We start from the raw sequence: 5654 nt of genomic DNA, 5'->3' as shown, positions 1-5654 counted from the left end.
AAAAAAAAAAAAAAAAAAAAAAGGCAGGAACGGCCTGTATTCCCAATTTTCTAGCGATGCTGCAAAACCCTTGCAAGTACTTTGAATATGTATGGATTCAATAAAACAGTTGTTTGGAAATCATCAGTTTGACACAAGTGCTGATGCTTCAAATGATCCATCTGACGTGGGTTTTGCCTTTGGCCCCTCGTTTCATTTTATTTTATCACTGCTTTAGCGTGCTGCAAGGCTACATTGTTGATCTTCCCCAAAGCTTCAGCAATGCAGATACTAAGGACTAATAGTAACTGAAACAAAGGCCTTGCTCTACATCTCGGAATGAGTTAGGAATCCAAGGTCGAACAGCAAATTGCAGCGCAACTTGCACGGGGTAACATAACAGAACAAAAGTATTCATAAACCTTATTAGTGAGTTTAAGTGAAAAGTGTTCCTTAAATAGGCTCTTACCCAGTGGATGAAAAAAAAAAATTGCTTAGTGAAGGTGTGAGGAAATGGCTATTTTAGGTCTACAATTAACTATATCAGCTCAATTTTAATGGAACATTTAATAGCATTCCTAACAGATTTTCTGTTCTCCAGATGATTAACTTGCCGAATGATACCAGCTCGAGGATTAAAATCTCATCAAATATCTGATGGTTTCAGTATAATATAATTGTGTTTGGTTTCTAATAGTTCTTTTCTAATAATCAGTCTTTGTAGCTGTAGACACTATAATTAGACTTTTTTTTTTAATCTTGGTATAAATGACATGACCGTGACCTTTAGAGGTTAAGAAGATGTGGTTGTTATGGATCACAATATCTTTTAAGTTTAGTAAAACATTTATCTTTTTATATAAATAAAAGAAAATCCCCTTTATTTTGCTTAAAAACTACATGAGGAGAGCTATTTTCTCTTTTCTTTCCATCTTAGATAAATTAACAGAGATGTGTACAGTATCTATTATTTAAAATACCCTAAGGAGTTTTATATTTAAACTTCCCTTTCTTTACAAGTAAATGGCAGGATGTATATCTGGAAGAACAAAATATTGCAGGATTTGTGACTGAAGACCCCCTAAACATTTTCCCTTGCTACTGAGGGCTGGAAGAGGTATCTTTTGTTGTACCTCAAGCTCGCTTCTTCCACTTCATATTAGTTTGCTATTACACTCACAGATCCTCCGTAGTGCTCGTGACCCATGATGTTAGAGGCCTTGTTAGCAGTTTTTTGTATCACTGGCCCTTTTTTGTTCTTGGCCCATTCTGGGAGCTTATTCATAAATCTCTGTGATGCTCCCAGTTTCTCTTGCAGCTTTTCTAGTCTTTAGTGTTTTTCAGTTCCACCCAGGAATAACAAAACTTTGGTTGGCATACTTGGAGGAACAGGTGTGGTTTTCTTTTTTTTTTCAAGTGCTGGTGTTGAAGGGCTGTACTCTCTGTATATTTATATGCTTGGATGTGTTTTTTATACAACCATCAAAACTGTAACTTTGATCACAGGTGTTAGTGTTACTGTGCCATTCAGAGCTTGCTACAAAGTCATGATGTCTATGGAAAGCCTTGTGACTTCTTCATAGGGAAGTTCCCTACCTCCTGCTCTATTGCAAGTGCTCCTGGAGACGGAGCTGCTCTCCTTTTCTGCTTCTTCCTTCAGTCCATGCTGGAGATGAAGGCAGAGGAGGTTCATAGTACTGCTTCATTTTCCTTCAGTCCTTCCGCGCGTGTCTGTGTGTGGGATGCGTACGTGTGTCTACCCCTTGGTGCTCCACATTTCTTCTGAGGTATGGTCTACCACTGGATTTCTCAGTGCAACAGAAATGAATGATTTTGCTCTTGTTTTGCCAAATACATGAGATACCAGCATGGCTTTTCTCTGGCATTTTTTTCTTGCATGTAATCCTTCAGATTCATGAGAATTTACACTCCTATACCATGTGGGTTTGTCTTAGGAGGGTTGTATTTCTTAAGGGACATTAGTCTTCAGCCTTGTGTGCCACGCTGGAGAACCTGCTATCAGTGATACTGGTATTGCAGTGGGAGACGAGAAGGGAACTGCCAGTGCCTCACTGATGAAGATATGTGTGTGTCTATATTTTTAATGTGTGTGTATATATACAGTGAGCCTGTCCTAATGGTTTAATTAACCCTAATGCCTCATATATACCGCAGGAAATTGCCCATTAGCCCTGTCTTTTCTAATATCTTTTTAAAACCTTGAACAATCCAAACAATTCCCAGAGATTGCTGATGTATGTGATGATTAAAAACAGAGAGGCTTTCTTTTTCTTTTCTTCCTTTTTATTTATTTTTTTTTTCCCCCTAGTAACTAAATGCTTGCTGGTTTTGAAGCTTTTGACTATGCTGCCATAGGAAAAGTCAGCAGTTTCTGTAGATAATTTTAATGGGAAATGTTACTCTGGACAATTGTGCTTCTAAAAGGAATTTCTCCAAGAATTTCCTTGAGGCTTGTGTTTCTTTCTTAAATTGAGTTTAATGAGATTAAAAATAATCCTTCCCAGTGGAATACTAAAGTAAATGCTTTCCTTTTTCCTTTTATTTTATTTTATTTATTTTTTTTTTGTAAATTGCTGGGATTGAATTTGCCATATCAAAGTTCCAGATGTCAAAGGAAGCAGCAAGTACTATATACAAATTAAGGTGAACGTGCTCAGGCCCTGTGAGGAATGTTGAAGTTTTGGCAGATTCAGACCATGGCTTTGGTGGTAGATAAGGAAATTCTCCATCTGTAAGAAGTCTAGTGATGAGGAAGTTACATGATGAGATGCCAGGTAACGTGAACTGAATTTGGTTGTAGTATTCTGATATATTAAGGAATGTGAAATTATAGAATCATAGAATGTTTTGGGTTTGAAAGGACCTTTAAAATGTTTCCAGGGAGGGGGCATCTTCCACCTCACTGGGTAACCTGTGCCAGTGTTTCACCACCCTCATCATAAACATTTCTTCTTACATCTAGTCTGAATATACCATCTTTTAATTTAAAACCATTACCCCTTGTCCTATTGCTACAGGCCCTACTAGTAGAGTTCATGCTATGAATGGTGCTATTTATGTATGCTTGTAATTAATTTTATTATCTCCATACTTAGGTTTTCCTGCAGCTTCCAGCTATTTCCTGTATGTCAGAATAGAGACATGAAGGCAGTTAAAAGTTTTCTTTAAATGCCACCACTGTATATATTCCAGTGAATGGTGTTTCTAGGATACCCCTCTTGTGGGGTTGTTCCTTTCAGAAGAGCTGAAAAACTATGGAAGAACCTTTCGGTGCTGACAGCTGATAAGCCCATGAAAGGGAGGACAGCTTAGCATGAAACATGGAAGTTAAGTGAAGACCATGGGAGTTATCATGTATAGACAGTCAAGCTCGTGTATTTTAGGGAAACTTCTGGGCTGAATAGACTTGTTAAGATATTAAAGGAGGAAAAATGAACAATACCAAAATACTAGAGACAGCTGTTGAAAGAGGAAAAAACAGGGTTGAAGTAGGGGTTTTTTGGTGTTTTTGTTTGTTTGTTTGTTTTGGTTATTTTCAAGAAGGGTTGGACCAAGTGACATCCAGAGATTCCTTCCAATCTAAATTGTTCTGTAGTTCTGTTTTGGCATTAAAGGCAAAACCCAGACACTACTGTTTTCTATTTACCGTTAAAAATAAGTGGTGCTTAGAAGCTGAATTATGTTTTTTGAAGTATGTGTTTTAATCCTAGAGAATTTCCAGCTAGTTTAGGAACTGGTTCTAAGTAAAGTGTGTTGGTCTGTGCTGAGGGCTGTGGCAGCAAGGAGGGAGCTGCTGAATTTCCAAGCTTGCTTTTCTGAGAAAGCGACAGACTGGTGGTTTAAATGGTTTCAGTGTGAGCCCCTCTATCACCAACTCAGAAACCAAAAAATATTCTATCTTGTTGCTTGTTACCTATAACTTTAAAAAGAGAAGCTTTGAAGGAGGAGGAGGAAGTTGGAGACTGAAGAAGAGTAAGAGGCTAGGTCTGGAATGTATGGCAGTTGTAATGTTGTAAAGGTGAGGAGAGCTTTATAGTGATCCTTAGAGATGCCTCACTGTAGCAGAGAGAAGAGCTGCATTTTGAAACCAAGCTGAATAATTTCCTTATTGGATTTTTTTAGTTCCTTAAAGGTGAATATATTTGAATACTAGCTGAGAGCACTTCTCTTAAAGGAAATAATGGATATATTAGCTTGAGGTGTAAAGAAAAGAAATCTCTAGTTGATTGTGAGCTTAATATAGAGTTGCAAGTACTTCAAGTAGCAGGTGTCATGTTGCATTAGATTCAAAGATTACGTTTTCTACCAAAAAATCAATTTCCTTCTGGGATTTTTATTTTTTTTTTTCTGTCTCCTTGCTGGGGGATGGTATCTGTATTTCTAGTAGAGTTCAGTGCCTGGACATCTCTTAAAGGTTTGATGTTCCTCAATCAAATTTTTCACATTTGTGGAATTTCAGCTCTCCTACCCCTCCAATGAATCCTTTTTTCTTTATTTCAGGATGCTGAGAATAAGGTGAATAAGCTGAATCTACCCAGAATTTAGCAGATAGCACGGTGTGAACTGGCTGCTTGCATTCGTAACTGCAGAAATAAGATTTTTATTTTCCCTGTTTTACAGTGGAAATTGGGAGATGGAAATGATTGCAGCCTATAAACTGTATAAAACCCCTGTACTTTTCAGTTCACATGAAAACTATGAAAATCACAAAAATCACAAAAGCTATGCTTAGTCCCTATTGATTTGCATGTTTCTAGTCCAAGCAGAGATGCTAAGGACCTTATCGATTCTTTACTTAAAAGGCTGGATTGATTTATGTGTATATGGTATTGAATGTAGTCCCACTCTCTAATGCAAATGCTGTTCTGTTGGTACAAAGCTTTTCTATAGCATGTATTGTTTCCAGTTACATTTGAGAAGGATTCAAAGGTATTAAAATAGTGTATTAGATCCTTTACATCTGTACAGTAGGGAGGATTGCTACATACCCAGGATTGCTTTGTTATAAAAACAAGTAAACCCAAAGTAAGTAACATTTGTGTAAGAATGATCTATAGGCTGATTTCAAGACACCTTATTTTGGACTGTGACATCGTTTCTCAGATGATGAACTGAAAAATTTTCTGTTGAGAAATGGAATAAGCTCAGGTTTCCCAGAGAAAAGATCACATGAAACCTGTGCCATGGGGTGAAGGCTACCTGCCCAGACAGATGATGCCTTGGCTACATCTGTGCAGCCCTAGCTGACCTGATTAATCCTGGAGAATGAAAAAAACAATAGAACTTTGTTCTGTAACTGTTGCTAATTTTGCAGTTCCTGTAACACATTTGGGGTGGGAGACCAAAGTTACAGAAATCTTGGTGGTGATGGCTAACTGACCTTGGATGTGGACTGTGGAATTGATGAGACCTTTGACAGCTCATACTGACAGTTAAAATGAGAAAGCAATAAGTCATTAAAGCAGTAGCTCTTGTTGTGGGGGATGAGGGAGCATGACATGGGATATGCACATACCTCTGACACTTGGAAGGCTGATCTGAAAGGGAACAGCCTGGCATGAGGTCCAGGCCACTGGCCAGGACTTGGACACACCGAGCAGTTGGGGTGAGTGTTCTGCTCCCCAGGGTCTCTGGTGGTAGTGTCCCTTGGACCT

Source organism: Athene cunicularia (assembly GCF_003259725.1).
Source record: "Athene cunicularia isolate RWA chromosome 7 unlocalized genomic scaffold, athCun1 chr7_part1, whole genome shotgun sequence".
Classification (NCBI taxonomy): Eukaryota; Metazoa; Chordata; class Aves; order Strigiformes; family Strigidae; genus Athene; species Athene cunicularia.
This window is presented reverse-complemented; position numbering follows the sequence as displayed.